Below are 18,040 nucleotides of genomic sequence, written 5' to 3' on the forward strand. Positions count from 1 at the left end.
TTTTTTTAAAAGGAGAGGCTCGTAAAGTGAAGGAAAGAAGGGAAAAAAGTGGAGGGAAAGAGAAAAAATTGGAGGTAAGGAGAAAATGTGAAGGGAGGGATAAAAAGTGGAGGGAAGAGAAAAAAAGGAGGGAAGAGAGGAGAATGGAGAGAAGAAAAAGTGGAGGGAAGGAGAAAGAAGTGAAGGAACAGAAGGAGAAATGGATGGAAAGAGAAAAAATGAAAAGGAGGAAGAAGAAGAAGAGGAAGAAGAAGAAGAAGAAGAAGAACAACAACAACAACAACAACAACAACAACAACAACAACAACAACAACAACAAAAAGGTAAAGAAGAAGAAGAAGAAGAAGAAGAAGAAGAAGAACAACAACAACAACAACAACAACAACAACAACAACAACAAAAAGGAAAAGAAGAAGAGGAAGAACAACAACAACAACAACAACAACAACAACAACAACAACAACAACAACAACAACAACAACAACAAAAAGGAAAAGAAGAAGAGGAAGAAGAAGAGGAAGAAGAAGAAGAGGAAGAAGAAAACGAAGACGAAGAAGAAGAAGAAGAAGAAGAAGAAGAGGAAGAGGAAGAAGAACAAAAACAACACCACCACCACCACCACCAACAACAACAACAACAACAACAACAATACGTAGAGAGTGTGGCTGCTCTCCTCTACTTTTAGCCTGACTTTTAAAATATTCTAACATTTTCTATTCATGTAATTCATCTCACACACACACACACACACACACACACACACACACACACACACACACACACACACACACGAAGCAAGAAAAGAAAAGGCCAGGGAGACACGACACGCAGAGGCAGAAGCGGAGGTGTTGTTCACTGCCTTGGGTGTTCTTGACCTATTCATGTGTTGCGGGTCCCTCAACAACACCTGCTCTGGCGTCCTTTTTCCTAGATCAGCGCTCTCGCCTTCTGTCCATGATTGTGTATTTATAGCAACTCTCTCTCTCTCTCTCTCTCTCTCTCTCTCTCTCTCTCTCTCTCTCTCTCTCTCCACACACACACACTTTTTCATGCATTCCCCTAATCCAAACACAAAAACAACAAAAAACAACAATAATAATAACAGCAGCAAGTCCACACACACACACACACACACACACACACACCGAGCAGAGGCCGTGATGTGCGGTAACTCTAAATCGCCGCGGAATACCGATATAGTTTGGTAAAAGGTTCCTGATGGGTTGCAAAGAGTGTAACTTTCTTTACGGGCGACTCCGGCCGTTATGTGAAAGACGAGACGCCGCAAGAATCATGCTTTAAAATTCTGCTTGGTGGGGTGGCGAGGCAAACACCAACACGCCCAACCACGCAAACACCCAACCACACACCCACAAACACCCACACACCTTAACACCCACAGATACAAACACCCAACCACACCCACACCCACACACAAATACCCACACACCTTAACACCCATACACGCAAACACCCAACCACACACACACAAACACCCACACACCTTAACACCCACAGATACAAACACCCAACCACACACACACACACACAAACACCCACACGCCTTAACACCCACAGACACAAACACCCAACCACACCCACACCCACACACAAATACCCACACACCTTAACACCCATACACGCAAACACCCAACCACACACACACACACACACACACACACACACACACACACACACACACACACACACACCCACAGACACAAACACCCAACCACACACACACAAACACCCACACACCTAACACCCATACACGCAAACACCAACAGATCCAACCACACAGCCATCTAGACACCCACACACCCACACGCCCACACACCCACAGACACAAACACCTAGCCACCCACAAGCTTCCCTGGGCGTGTAAGTCGTCATGGAGTAACGATCAGCGGTGGCGTGAAGGCAGAGCATGAGTCCACATATGGCACTGGTCTGGCACCCTGGAGCGAGCGGAGGACCAGTGCCGCTGCGCCTGTCACTGCTGCCAGCCAGGGAGGGAGCCGGCCAGCCAGTCTTCGTCCGACCTTGCGAGCGGGTGTACGTGCGGCCGTGTGACTCCCTCTCTGGAGCTCCCCTCGTCAGTACCGTGATTCAGTCTTGACACCATAGTATCGCTTAGCTTATACTTGCGGTCAGCGTCAATTCGTCTCTTTTAGCAACGTAGCTCATTCGGGTAGTCACGCAGGAAAGGTACATGACAGACAGCAGTGAAGACAACTTTCTGTTCTCGTGCTGGAAAAGAACGCTGTGTAGGTGATAGTTTACCATTAGCTATGACGGGGAAAGAAATGCGGGTGCCCTGGTAGATAAGGAAGGTGAAAGACAGACAGCAGTGTAGACAACTTTCTCTACTTGTGTTGGAAAGGAACGCTACATACCAAGTGACAGTTCATCATTATCAAGTCCAACAGCTGAAGACTCTCTTGGACACACCCTGCAGTTTCGGGCGAAGCGTGAGTCCTCTGGTAGTAACGGAAGGTGAAAGACAAACAGAAGTGAAGGAAAAGAACGCTATATGCTACGTGACAGTTTACCATTATCAAGTCCAACAGCTGATGATCCTCTCTAACTCAGCTTGCAACGACGGGCAAAGAAGTGGGAGTGCTCTGGTGGTCACGCAAGGCAGACAGGCAGCAGTGAATACAACTTTCTCTACTCGTGTTGGAGAAGAACGATGCATACGAAGTGACAGTTCATCCTCATCATCGAAGTGCAAGAGTCCGTCCTTTCGCCGCTAGTTCCGTTACCAACCCAAGAAGTGAGAGTGTTCTTAGTAACGGAGAGGTGTGAGTCAGGCAGCAGTGAAGACATATTTCTCTACTCGTGTTGGAGAAGAACGATGCATACGAAGAGATAGTTCATCCTTATCATCGAAGTGCAAGAGTCCGTCCTTTCGCCGCCAGCTCCGTTCCCAACCCAAGAAGTGTGAGTGTTCTTAGTAACGGAGGGAAGGTGTATACAACTTTCTCTACTCGTGTTGGGAAAGAGCGATGCGTACTGTCACAATCCACCCTTATCATCAAGTCTAACAGTCAATCCTTTCCCCGCAAATCCTTAAACGTTCCCAGCTTTATTTTACAGCAAGGGCGGTAGCTGAAGGGTAAAACACAGAAACTACAACAAAAGAAGCCCACTAGACGCTACTCCGAGCAAAGGAAAGGAGAACGAGAGGCCTAAGCTTGCTACGGCGGGCCAGGGGAGTGTGAATGACAAACAGAGACAGCGCTACCGCCTAAACCTCATACGTAGCTATTACCCTGACAGTTCAAAGAGACAGAGAGAGAGAGAGAGAGAGAGCGCGTAGATCAGACAGGGGCGACAATACCCTCCCCTCATTCCCACCCCCCCACCCCACCCCCCTCGCTACTATTTCACGCACCCAACTTCCTATTACGTGTGAAGCGGAAGTGTGGACCAAACATCAGGGACAATACTACCACCGGCGGCTCCTTACTCAAGACTTTAAAGAGACGTGTAAATCAGAGAGCGGCGACCGTATTTCCGACCTCCACGACTTCCTTGCCGACGCAGCTTTGGATGACGGGCGAAGGGGGGAAGTGTGATACAGAGAACATTCACGGTGCATTCCACGCTGCTCCTAACCCAGCCATGAGAGTTTAGAGAGATGTGCAAATTAGAAAGCAACGGAAATACTCTACCAACACAGCTTTTCACGACGAGCAGGGGAGAAGTGTGGAGCGAAGAATAGTCACAATACAACCACCTCTACCACTACCACAACCCAGCTACCCATGAGAGTTTAGAGAGACGTGCAAATTAGAAAGCAACGGAGATTACCAACACAGCTTTTCACGACGAGCAGGGGAGAAGTGTGGAGCGAAGAACAGTCACAATACTACCCCCTCTTCTGCTACCCTAACAAAGCTACGCATGAGAGTTTAGAGAGACGTGCAAATTAGAAAGCAACGGAGATTACCAACACAGCTTTTCACGACGAGCAGGGGAGAAGTGTGGAGCGAAGAACAGTCACAATACTACCCCATCTACCACTACCACAACCCAGCTACCCATGAGAGTTTAGAGAGACGTGCAAATTAGAAAGCAACGGAGATTACCAACACAGCTTTTCACGACGAGCAGGGGAGAAGTGTGGAGCGAAGAACAGTCACAATACTACCCCATCTACTGCTACCCCAACAAAGCTACCCATGAGAGTTTAGAGAGAAGTGCAAATGAGAAATCAACAGAAATACTCTACCAACACAGCTTTTCACGACGAGCAGAGGAAAGTGGAGCGAAGAACAGTCACAATACTACCCCATCTACTGCTACCCCGACCCAGCTACCCGTGACAGTTTAGAGAGAAGCGTAAGACAAAAGAAGCAACAGAAATACTCTCCACGGTACTAATTTCCTTACTCAGGTGTCCATAACTAGCGAAAGGGATGTGTGGAGCGAAGGACACTGATATTACTACCCTAGCTTCCCTTTACCTAACAAAGCTACCCATGACAGTTTAAAGAGAAGCGTATACCAGAAATTAGTGGCGATACTCCCCTCTCTATCATTTCACCAACACAGCTTTCTATTACGAGCGAAGGGGAAGTGCAAACCAAATATCTGTGACAATAGTACCCACCACACTCCTCGCCCAAGAGAAGTGTGAACCCCCAAGAGAAGTGTGAACCCCAAGAGAAGTGTGAACCCCCAAGAGAAGTGTGAACCCCCAAGAGAAGTGTGAACCCCCAAGAGAAGTGTGAACCCCCAAGAGAAGTGTGAACCCCAAGAGAAGTGTGAAACCCCAAGAGAAGTGTGAACCCCAAGAGAAGTGTGAACCCCCAAGAGAAGTGTGAACCCCCAAGAGAAGTGTGAACCCCAAGAGAAGTGTGAACCCCAAGAGAAGTGTGAACCCCCAAGAGAAGTGTGAACCCCAAGAGAAGTGTGAACCCCCAAGAGAAGTGTGAACCCCAAGAGAAGTGTGAACCCCCAAGAGAAGTGTGAAACCCCAAGAGAAGTGTGAACCCCCAAGAGAAGTGTGAACCTCCAAGAGAAGTGTGAACCCCCAAGAAAAGTGTGAACCCCCAAGGCGCTGTCCCCTCACATCTTATCATAACTGTGAAAGACAAATATTGAAGCAAAGAGCAGTGGTATATAAAAAATAAAAAAAATAGTACTCTCCGCTGCTACAAAACAACCTCACTGCCCCCCCCCCAAGGAAGGTGTTAGCCGAAGAGCAGATGATACAACTTCATAACTTCATTCACTCGTGCCGGAGACTTTTTTTTTTTTTTTTTTTCAACAAGGGCCTCGTTAGCGTCGCCCTGGACACCTGTTAAACAACGGACGTATTTATGCCAGTGTTTTCTCGTCCTTAGTGGTTCGTTGAGGCCCGGAAGCCGTGCAATCTTGGGGCGCTGAATTAGGAGGGCGCAGCTTAAGTTGAAACGAAAATTAATGCCCTGGCGAGGTGTGGCGAAGCTCCAATTGAGTGTAATGAAAGGTGAAGCACACACCTAATGGCGCTGTCTACTTGCGACCTTCCGGCTAATTAGAGACTTCCAGCGGCCCTGAGTGCACCTGCCGGAGCCGCATTACCTGGGAAACAAGCGAGGCGGGTCGGCGGGTAACAACGAGGGTGCGTCCGATTTACAGGAAGAGCACGTCACCCTCAGCGACTTTAAAAAAAACATCGTGAATTATAATTTGTCTTTTTAACAAGGGATTTCAGCCTTTTGTAACACCTTTATATGACTCACCCTGCAGACGAGAGGATTTAAGTCAAGTTTAACTCCTCCCGAAAGTGACCTCTCTTTCGGCCATCTCTTTTGATTTTTTTTTTTTTTTAGGAGCAGCGAGTAGCGGGCTTTTTTTTTTTTATCATTGTTTCCTCTTTTTGTGCCCTTGAGCTGTCTCCTTTGTTGTAAAAAAAAAAGTTCTTTATACGTGACTTCATCCTTACCTACGACTTTAACACTATCGTTCACGCAGGTTTGAAATAAGTAACGATTGTGTACGGCGTCCTCCGCTGCAGTACAGTGGCAACAACGCTTTTGTGGACTCATCCTGTAGACTGTAGAGGTTCAAGTTCTTTAAACGTGATTTCAACCTCATCGAAAACCTTACAACAAATACTGACGCAGGTTTGATAAAAAATAAATATATAAAAAAACGATTACCTAGTGTGCCGTCAGCTGCAGTACAGTGACAAAAAGACCTTCATGTAACTCATCCTTTAGGCAGTAGAAGTTGATTTTTTTTATACGTGCTTTCAGCCTTAACGAAGACCTTAATACAAGCACTGACGCAGGTTTGATCCTAAGTAACGCCTGTGTACCGAGCCACCCCTTACAGTGACGCAAACACCTGTAGACTGTAGAGGTTGACTTTGTACGTAATTTCAGCCTCATCAAAGACTAATACAAGCACTGACGCAGGTTTGAACTAAGTAAAGCCTGTGTACCTTGCCGCCTCTTACGATACAGTGACGCAAACACCTGTAGACTGTAGAGGTTGACTTTGTACGTAATCTCAGCCTCATCAAAGACTAATACAAGCACTGACGCAGGTTTGATCTTAAGTAACCCCTGTGTACCAAGCCACCCCTTACAGTGACGCAAACACCTGTAGACTCTAGAGGTTGACTTTGTATGTGATTTCAGCCTTATCGAAGACTCTAATACAATCACTGGCGCAGCTTTGATCTTAAGTAACGCCTGTGTATCGTGCCGCCCCCAGTGACAACAACAACAACAACAACGTAATGGTGACTGCGGCTGCCGGGCTCTGGGTTCTCGGAAGATTCCACTCCACTTTATACACTTAAATTACTTCAACCACGCCGGGGAGTGCGCCATTTAGCCGCCTCATTGTTGCGTGTTTAAATGGAGTGGCATCAGGAAGTGGCTCCAAAGTTTTAAGTGTTTAAGCAGACGCGGCGAGAAGTGTTTAGCGGCGCGGTAAAGAACATTGTCACCTGGAGCAGAGGGAGGGAGGGAGCGTGCCTGCTGCTGCTGCCGTGCCTGCTGAGGGCGTTAAATGTAAGTACCTTTGCGTGTGTTTGGTAGGGGGTAGGTTGAAGGTGTGTGAGGGTGAGTGGGGGTGTGTGTGTGTGTGTGTGTGTGTGTGTGTGTGTGTGTGTGTGTGTGTGTGTGTGTGTGTGTGTGTGTGTGTGTGTGTGTGTGTGTGTGTGTGTGTGAGCGAGTGAGTGACTGGGTGACTGACTGACTAAATGAATAAAAGAGACCGACAAACCAACCAACAGACAGACAGACAGGAAAGAGAGAGAGAGAGAGAGAGAGAGAGAGAGAGAGAGAGAGAGAGAGAGAGAGAGAGAGAGAGAGAGAGAGAGAGAGAGAGAGAGAGAGAGAGAGAGAGAGAGAGAGAGAGAGAGAGAGAGAGAGAGAGAGAGAGAGAGAAAACGAGACAGACAGAGACAAAGAGAAAGGCAGGGACAAACAAAGAGAGAGAGAAATTCATGTTGTATGTTCGATAGTGTTATCAGATAATGATTTTGGCACGGGGAGGAGGGGGGTGGGGAAGGGGGGATGAATTTCGCTGCAGGGGAGGGAAAGGGGGGGAAGGGGGGAGGGTCAAAGGGGATGTATGTGCAGGTAATGCAAATGCGATACGAAGTTTTAAATGGAGGTCAGATTTATGGACAGAGCGGACTGGTGGGCTGGCGGACTGGTGGATTGGTGGGGCATAGCTGGGGCTCATAAACTGCCTGGTGTGGGCCGAATAGATGATTTCCCGTGGTTTCATATTGCCCCGGTGTGCCCTTGTGTGTGTAGTGTGTGTTAATATCTGTCTATGTGGGTGTGTTGTGTGTCAAAAAGTCTGTAAATGTGTGTGTTATGTGTTAGGGTCTGTATCTGTATGTGTGTGTGTGTGTGTGTGTGTGTGTGTGTGTGTGTGTGTGTGTGTGTGTGTGTAAACGTGTGTGTTATGTGTTAGGGTCCGTATATGTGTGTGTGTGTTATGTGTCAGTTTCTATTATGTGTGTGTGTTGTGTGTCAATCTCCATTATGTGTGTGTGTGTGTGTGTGTGTGTGTGTGTGTGTGTGTGTGTGTGTGTTATGTGTTAGGGTCCGTATATGTGTGTGTGTTATGTGTCAGTTTCTATTATGTGTGTGTGTTGTGTGTCAATCTCCATTATGTGTGTGTTGTGTGTCGGTATGTAAATGTGTGTGTTGTGTGTTAGGGTCTGTACATATGTGTGTGTGTTATGTGTCAAAAAGTCTGTATTACGTGTATGTTGTGTACCAGAGTCTGTATATGTGTTATGTATCAGTGTCTGTGTCTGTGTGTGTGTTGTTTATCAAAGTCTGTATTTATCTGTGTATGTCGTATATCAAGATCAGTATCCATCTGTATGTTGTGTACCGAAGTCTGCCTCAATGTGTATCCTGTGTGTCAAAGTTTGTATATATATGTGTTGTGTGTGTTGGTTTGTTGGTGTGGCTGTAGCTTCTAATGGCCTATGAAGTGGTTGGGGTCATTCTGAATTACGTAGGTGTATATTAAGTAACCATAACATGCTGATCAATTAAGGGTATATTCATCAGGGTCGGTCTTACTTAGAGGCCTTACTGCTTTCTTATTTACGATCTTAATGAGAAGGTGGTGGGGTCATTCTGAATTACGTAGGTGGGTATCAAGTAACCATAAGACGTTTCAGTGAAGAAAATGAAGAGTTTACTCATCAAAGTCTGTCTTGTGGTCATTCTGAATTACTGAAGTACATATTAACTAAACACAAACAGTTCCAAGGAAAAGATATGTAAAGTAATATATTCATAGAAGTCAGTCTGTTACTTCTATGGGAGCTCCGAGGTGGGGGTCATTCTGAACTACCTACGTGTATATTAACTAAAGAAATGAAGGGTGAAGGAGGAGAAAATGGAAGTTATATTCATGCAAGATAGTTTAATACCTCTACTGGGGCGGTCCGGTGGTTGGGGTCTTTCTGAATCACTCATGTACATATTAACTGAACATAAACAGTTCCAAGGAAGAGAAAATGGGAAGTAGATTAATAAAAGTCAGTTTAATACTTCTACTGGGGTTGTTAAATGGTTGGGGTCATTCTGTACCAGCTTAGTACAAATTGATTAAACAAAAGAAGTTCAAAGGAAGAGAAATGAGAAGTATATTAATCAAAGACAGCCTGTTGCCTCTACTGACTCTGTGAGGTGGTTGGCTTCACCGTGAATTACTTACGTGTGTATTAACCAAACACGAAGCGGAAGGAGAAAAGGAAAAGTCAGGCGGTGATATTAGGGGCGGCCAGGTAGTTGGGGTCAATGTGTTTTACTTGGTGTGTGTTAACTAAACGGGAGGAGTTCCAGGGAAGGGAAATGGAAAGTATAAAATAATCAGTCTTACATGTCAGGAGCCGCGAAGTTCTCTGCTCATTTTGTATTACTCAACTTTTTTTAAGGGGCGGCCAGGTGGTTGGGGTCAGTGTGTTTTATTTGGTGTGTGTTAACTAAGGGAGAGGAGTTCCAGGGACGGGAAATGGAAAGTATAAAAAAATTAGTCTTACATGTCAGGAGCCGCGAGGTTCTAAGGTCATTCTGTATTACTCAACTTTTTTAAGGGGCGACTAGTAAGTTGGGGTGAGTGTGTTTTACTTGGTGTGTGTTGACTAAACGAGAGGAGTTCCAGGGAGGGGAAATGGAAAGTATAAAAAAATCAGTCTAATTACATGTCAGGGGCAGCGAAGTTCTCTGCTCATTCTGTATTACTCAACTTTTTTTAAGGGGCGGCCAGGTGGTTGGAGTCAGTGTGTTTTATTTGATGTGTGTTAACTAAAGCAGAGTTCCAAGGACGGGAAATGGAAAGTATCCAAAAAATTACTCTTATTACATGTCAGGGGCCGCGAAGTTCTAAGGTCATTCTGTATTACTCAACTTTTTTAAGGGGCGACCAGGCAGTTGGGGTCAGTGTGTTTAACTTGGTGTGTGTTAACTAAGGGAGAGGAGTTCCAGGGAGGGGAAATGGAAAGTATAAAAAAATTAGTCTTACATGTCAGGAGCCGCGAGGTTCTAAGGTCATTCTAAATTACTCAAGTCTATATTAACTAAGCAAAAGGCGTTCCAAGTAGCAGAAATGTAAAGTATATTCATCAGAGACAGTTTAAGACTTCTCCTGAGGCTGCTCGGCGGTTCTGAATTACCCAAGTGAATATTAACTAAACAAGAAGAGTTCGAGGGAGGAAAAAGTGCATTCATCAGAGACAATTTAATGCCTCTAGTGGAGCTTTGAGGTGGCTGGTAAAGGTAAACTAGGAAGCATACAGTATAGCTGCGCGTGGCGGCGGTGCTCATCTCCGTCCCACTGGCCCTTTAAGCCTGCGGTGGGAGAGAACCCTTAACCCGACACAGGAACAGGCTGGTCTCCGATCCGTATAAGTTACATAAATATTAAAAGGAAACGTACGAGATGGGAAAGAGAAAGAAGAGAAAATGAAAGAAGAAATGGAAAGGACCTAGAAATGTAAGAACACGGGCCAATGTGAAATACGAGTTGCGACAGTTAACCTTCCAAAAGTTTCCCAAGGTACACATTTATCGACCAGCCCGAGAGGAACGATGTACAGCTGGGTGGGATGCACATCGACTCCCCAGGCCGGGATTCGAACCCAGGCCTGAAGATTCGTAGTAAGGGACGCTAAGCACTGGGCCACCAAAGCTTAGGTAGTGGGAGTCATTATAAATTTGGTAGCTGAATATTAACTACACATAAAGAGTTCCAAGGAGGAGAAATGGATGATGATGATTATTGGGGCGTTGTGTCTTGGAACCGCAACTGCAGGGTCATATGGCGCCGGAGGAGAAATGGAAAGTGTAATTATTCATCAGTCAATTTAAACTTCTACTGAGGCTGCGAGGTGGTTGGCTGTCGGGGTGGTGGTGGTTGGTGTCCCTCAAAATTACTTTGTGTAGGCTAACAAGCTTTCGTGTCGGTTAACAAGATTTCGTGTGGGTTAAAGAGCTTTAGGGACTGAGGCGGCATAACGAGCGGCACTGTTGGTTCTAATCTCCCGGAGGCAAGATTATGTTTTCGCGGCCCATAGCGCACCCCCGGCATTTACATAAGGTAATTGGGTGGGATTCAGATATCAAATAAAAACAGGTCAGTTTCTTTATGGTAAACATTTGGGGCCCGTATACGAAGAGTGGCTACCGAGAAATTGTAGGAATCAGGGCAGACAGAACCAGGCGGAGAGGTGGAATTAGAGCATTTACTGGAACTGGATGGAGTACACTAACATCAGACTAGTGGAACATAATGAACAACAATGACAGAGGATGATGATGATGATGATGATGATGATGATGATGATGATGATGATAGTGGCAGAGAAAGGATATCTAAAGTAAGTGTATGTTTCGTTTGTACAAAAAGTGGCCTTGTGTTTGTGTGTGTGTGTGTGTGTGTGTGTGTGTGTGTGTGTGTGTGTGTGTGTGTGTGTGTGTTTACCTGGATTATACTGTTTACATGTAATCTATTATGTAAACCTGAAATGTAATGTTTACTTGGAATAATTATCATATTTGCCTGTTATGTAATGTTTTCTCTGAGGACCCGGGAATGGGAACGGGGTACGGAGACGTGAGGGGCTACTGAGCATAGTCGAAGGTCTGTCTCTGTGTTTCTGTGTATAGTCGAAGGTCTGTCTTTGTGTTTCTGTGTTCCCTAGGGCGGTATTACAAGACACTTTCGGTTCTCACATCAGCTATTTCTAAAGGTCAAAGAGGCGATCAATCGGGTTCTAATGAGTGTTTCGTTAGGTTCACGGCACAGAGGAAGGGTCACACTACCACCAGGGCCATAAAACTGCTCCTGGAAATGCCCAAAACTCCTACGAAAGCCTTGTCAAAATATGTGTACTTGGGCGGAGAAATGTTTAGTAATACGGCCTCTAATTTCATGTGTCTGTGGCCCATATTCTCAGACATTTCGGGGGTCACACACACACACACACACACACACACACACACACACACACACACACACACACACACACACACACACACATTTAGCTTTCGTAGAGGTTGTTGTTGGTATTTCCATGGGTAGTTTTATGAGACTGGTGATAATTTGACAAGGCTTCTACACCATGAACACGAAAAAAACACTCCTGAAAACCCGACTAATCTCTTTTATGACCCTCGGAAATATATCTTAAGAGAGCCGAAAGTGACTGTTGTGTTAGTGCTTCCTGGGGTAGTTGATCCCCGCTGCTACCGGGTTAATAAGGCTAGTGATAGTTTGACAAGGCATCTGCACCATGAACGTAAAAAAACACTAATGAGAACCTAACTAACCTCCTTCTTGGTCCTCGGAAATATTTGTTGAGAGCCAAGAGCGTGTGAGGATACGGGCCTGTGTACTCATTAACTATTCAGAGGTCTATATTCAGTGCTAATAGAGAACCAAGGAACATCAAGAGTCCTCCATCAACACGGCAACGACCTAATATGGACAGACTACTTCTTACCTGCCACTTAATCGAAGACAGGTGAGGTTATTTGAGTGGGTGAAAATGCTAGCAAAGGTGTGTGGGGCAGGTAGGTAGGTAGGTATGGATATGGACAGGCTACTTCTTACCTGCCACTTAATCAAAGACAGGTGAGGTTATCTGTGAAGGTGAAAGTGCTAGCAAAGGTGTGTGGGCCAGGTAGATAGGTATTATTTTTTTTACCAGCAAAGGAGACAGCACAAGGGCACAAAAAAAGGAAACAATAAAAAAAGCCCGCTACTCGCTGCTCCTGTAAAGAATCCGAAGAGGTAGGTAGGTAGGTAGGTAGATTTGTAGATAGGAAGGTAGATAGGTGCGTAGATCAGGTAGAGGTGTTAGTGGTAGTTTCCCCCGCTTACTGGACACTATATGAAGGGTGCAGCAGAGAGTGGGAGAGTGAAAATGAAAGAGAACTGACGCTGCCTTGCTGATAACTGTATTCCGTGGTGCTTTATGGACAGCGATATCTTTTTTTTCCTTTTTTTTTTTTTAGGTGGGGGGGGAGGAGGAGGAGGGATATAGTCACCTTCACAACGATAGAAGTGAAGCTGAACGATGACTAAAGAGAACTGACGTCCCTTTTAACTGAATTCCGTGATGCTTTATGGACAGCGATATCTTTTTTTTCCTTTTTTTTTTTAGGTGGGGGTGTGGGGTGGGGGAGGGTTATAGTCACCTTCACAACGAGAGAAGTGAAGCTGAACGACGACTTAAGAGAATTGACGTCCCTTTTAACTGAATTCCGTGATGCTTTATGGACAGCGGTATCTTTTTTTTTCCTTTTTTTTTTAGGGGGGGGGGGGGAGGTGGAGGGATATAGTCACCTTCACAACGAGAGAAGTGAAGCTGAACGACGACTTAAGAGAATTGACGTCCCTTTTAACTGAATTCCGTGATGCTTTATGGACAGCGATATCTTTTTTTTTCTTTTTTTTTTTAGGGCGGGGGGGGGGGGAGGAGGAGGAGGGATATAGTCACCTTCACAACGATAGAAGTGAAGCTGAACGACGACTAAAGAGAATTGACGTTCCTTTTAACTGAATTCCGTGATGCTTAAGTTTCTGGACCGCGATATCTTTTTTTCCTTTTTTTAGGGGATATAGTCACCGTCACAACGATAGAAGTGAAGCTGAACGATGACTAAAGAGAACTGACGTCCCTTTTAACTGAATTCCGTGATGCTTTATGGAGAGCGATAAATTTTTTTTCCTTTTTTTTTTAAGGGGGGGGGGGAGGAGGGATATAGTCACCTTCACAACGATAGAAGTGAAGCTGAACGATGACTAAAGAGAATTGACGTCCCTTTTAACTGTATTCCGTGATGCTTTATAATGGAGACCAGTTTCCATTTTTTTTCCTTTTTTTTTATATACTGGTCACCTTTAGAGCGATGGAACTGAGACTGAAGGAAACCTAAAGAGAATTGACGTCCCTGAAAACTGTACTTCGTGATGTTTTATGATGTAGAGTTTTTTTTATTTATTTTTTCCCACCTTTGGAACGATGGAACTGAGGCTGAACGAAAACTAAAGAGAATGACGCTCCCGGTAACTGTATTTTCGTGATTTTATGATATAGTTTTTTATTTATTTTTCTCACCTTTGGAACGATGAAACTGAGACTGAACGAAAACTAAAGAGAATTGACGCTCCCGGTAACTGTATTTTCGTGATTTTATGATATAGTTTTTTATTTATTTTTCTCACCTTTGGAACGATGGAACTGAGACTGAACGAAAACTAAAGAGAATTGACGTTCCCGGTAGCTGTATCTCGTGATGTGTTCTTTTTTTTTACTTTTCTTAATATTAGTCACTTTCAGAACGATAAAACTGAGACTGAACGAAAACTAAAGGAAATTGACGCTCCTGGTAACCATATTTCGTGGATGTTTTCATGATGTAGAGCGTTTTCTTATTGTTTCGTGCTGGATATCGGCTTTGAACGATCGAGGAGTGAGCAAAAACTAAAGGGAATCGACGCTGTTGTTTACTGGATTTCGTGTATGTGTAACGAAGTAGACTTTTTCTTATTATTTCATGTTGGATGTCGGATGGATTTTATGTTGGATATCGGATGGATTTTATGTTGGATATCGGATGGATTTTATGTTGGATATCGGATGGATTTTATGTTGGATATCGGCTCTGAGAGAAGGCTCTGACACTGTACGAAAACTAAAGAGAACTGGCGCTGCTGGTAAGTCTTTGAAGGACATTTAAATCTTCAAACAGTTTTTATGCTATTTGATGCGAGATTACAAACACATATGGACAGACTGCTTCTCACCTGCCACTTAAGGTGTGCTTATTTGTGAAGGTGAAAGTGGTAGCAAAGGTGTGTGGGGCAGGTAGGTAGACAGGTATGTGGGTAGGCAAGATAGTGGTTTTAGTGGTAGTTTCCCCCGGTCGCTGGACCCTATATAAGGGATGCAACAGAGAGAGTGAGATACAAGAGAGGCTGAGGGTAAACAAGATAAATGAATAAATAACTTGAGAGCATTGACGCGTTTGGTAACTGTATTTCACGGATATTTTAAGCTTCAAACAGTTTTCATGCTATTTAATGCTAAATTACAAACACTCACCTTATGAAAGACGAGAGACTAAGCGAAAACAAGATAAGTGAATAGATAACTTGAGAACATGAAGGGTTCGGTAGCTATATTTCATGAATATTTTAAGCTTCAAACAGTTTTCATACTATTTGATGTTAGATTACAAACACTCACCTTATGGAAGACAAGAAAACATTGACGTATTGGTAACTATATTTCATGGATATTTTAAGCTTCAAACAGTTTTCATACTATTTGATGTTAGATTACAAACACTCACCTTATGGAAGACAAGAGAGGCTGAGCAAAAACAAGATAACTGGAAAAGATAACTTGAGAACATTGACGTATTGGTAACTATATTTCATGGATATTTTAAGCTTCAAACAGTTTGCAGGTTATTTGATGTTAGATTACAAGCACTCACCTTATGAAAAACGAGAAAGACTAAGCGAAAACAAGATAACTGAATAGATAACTTGAGAACATGACGCGTTTGACAGCTATATTTCATGGATATTGTAAGCTTCAAACAATTTGCATACTATTTCGTGATAGGTAACAAACACGCACCAACCTTCTGCAATACAAACCGGAGACGAAACGAAAACACGATAGAGGTAAAGATAAATAAATAGAGAGAATTAAAGATGAGTAAAGCAATGGACGATACTCTATTTCATGTATGATTTAATCTTCAAAGAGGTTCCGTACTAATCGATGCAAGAAAATAGCCACCCACATTCTGAACGATAAAAACAGAGACCGAGCGAAAACACGACAGAGATAAATAACATAACAGAGAACTGACGCTGCTCTATTTGATGTGCACTTAAATCCTCAAACAGTTTTCATACTATTCGATGCTAGATAACAACCACCCTCTTTCTGAACGATAAAAACAGAGACCGAACGAAAACGATAAATAATGATAGATGACGAAATTGAGAACTGACGCTACTCTATTTGACATACACTTAAATCCCCGAAGACTTTTCATATTTTTTGATGCTAGATAACAACCACCCATTTTTTGAACGATAAAAACTGAGACCGAACAAAAAAAAAACACGTTGAATAATGATAAATATCGAAATTGAGAACTGACGCTGCTCTATTTGATGTGCACTTAAATCCTCAAAGAGTTTTCATACTATTTGATGCTAGAAAACAACAACCCACTTCCTGAACGATAAAAAACAGAGACCGAACGAAAAACACGATAAATAATGATAGATAACGAAATAGAGAATTGACGCTACTCTACTTGATATACACTTAAATCCTCAAAGAGTTTTCATACTATTTGATGCTAGATAACAACCACCCACTTTCTGAACGTCAAAAACAGAGACTGAGCAAAAACACGATGATTCAGGAGATAATTTAAGAGGTCTGACGCTAGCGATGATTCAATGTTATGCATATTTCAATCTTCAACCATTTTTCATACTATTTGATGCTAGATAACAACCACCCACATTCTGAACGTCAAAAAAACAAACACTGAGCAAAAACACGATGATTCAGGAGGTAATTTAAGATGTCTGACGCTAGCGATGGTTCAGTTTTATGCATATTTCAATCTTCAAACAGTTTTCATACTATTCGATGCTAGATAACAACCACCCACTTTCTGAACGATGAAAACAGAGACTGAGCGAAAACACGATGATTCAGGAGATAACTGAAGAGAACTAACGCTACTGATAATACGATTTTATACATATTTCAATCTTCAAACAGTTTTCATACTCTTCAATGCCAGAAAACAGCCACCCACCTTCTGAACGATAAAAAATAAAACAAGAGACCGAACGAAAACAACATAACTAACGGAGCTCATACCTCGAGTTCGTGAGTGTGTGTGATTTATGCTTTAACCCATTTCCATATATCTTCGCGGCCCGGGCAAGATGTGGACGAACTTTCTTGCCTGATTGTACACTTACATCACTTGACTCTCGCGGCGGGGCGGTTACGAGCGGAGGTCACGCGAGCCTTCCAGTGCGAGCGTCGAGGCGAGGGTGTGTGGAGGTACCAGGTAATTGATTCCAAGGACCAGGAGAATGTGAAAAGGAAAAAAGGTAAAGATGTATTTCCTGGATGAGGTTAAGCTAATCGATGCATGAAAAAGCACCAGTATTCGAAGGACGGTAAAAGAGGAAAAGGAAAAAGATAACGACAAGGACAAAATAAATGAAAAAAAAAGTTATTTCCTGAGTGAGATTTTAAGGAATTGCCATAAAAAACGAGGGCCCAGAATTCGAAGGACAAGGTATATGAGGACAAGAACAAGGACAGGGACAAGGACAAGGAAAATGGTAGTTATTTGATCGATGAGTTTGGTGATGTTAATAATGGGAATGCAGAGAAGTGATGGTGATGTGAAAATGGTGATGTGGAGAGTGGTGGTGATGCAGTAATGGTGATTTTGAGGCGTCTGAGGTATTAGGGGAATGAATTTACATGAAAAAAGGAAAAAAAAAAAAAACAGAAAACAAACTCTATCCCTTTTAAATCTTGGTGACTGTCTTGCACACGTCCAGTACTGGGTTAATACACTGAGCTGGTGACTAAAAAAATTATTATAATAGAAAAAAACAAATCTCAGTAAATGTTTTTCACTGTACGAGGGACCAATAAATGTAGAAAGCATATAGATAAAGAGGTATTTCTTGATGAGGCTTAAGGAAAAAGGAAAAGGAAATGGGTTAAGGAAATCGATACACACAAATGGACCAATATTCGAAGGCCAGTAAATGAGGAAGAAGAGAAGGAGAATGTTGAGAGTTATTAGTGGATGATATTGATAGAAATCGGCATAAAAATGTACTAGAATTCGAAGGGGAGAGCATATGAAGGAAGGCAAAAGTGAAGATGGAGGATATTTAACATGGATGATAATTAAGATGGATGAGATTTAACCCCTTGACTGCGGATTTCCTACAAGAAGACATCGCCAAGCTACAGGAATGG

General features: G+C 43.5%; 1 protein-coding gene across 3 annotated transcripts in view; it reads left to right on the plus strand.

Annotated features, from left to right (window-relative positions):
* The first annotated feature begins 1,994 nt into the window (after positions 1 to 1,994).
* The window catches only part of LOC127000575 (junctional adhesion molecule B-like), a 238,005-nt gene continuing 221,959 nt past the window's right edge, over positions 1,995 to 18,040 (plus strand). For 2 of the 3 annotated variants that reach the window (XM_050864401.1, XM_050864402.1), the window contains exon 1: positions 6,868 to 7,016. The gene's annotated coding sequence lies outside the window, so the exon portion shown is untranslated. Of the gene's footprint in view, positions 2,096 to 6,638; positions 7,017 to 18,040 lie in introns of those variants that run through there. The other variant, XM_050864404.1, reaches the window with a different exon arrangement.

Source organism: Eriocheir sinensis, chromosome 19 (assembly GCF_024679095.1).
Source record: "Eriocheir sinensis breed Jianghai 21 chromosome 19, ASM2467909v1, whole genome shotgun sequence".
NCBI lineage: Eukaryota > Metazoa > Arthropoda > Malacostraca > Decapoda > Varunidae > Eriocheir > Eriocheir sinensis.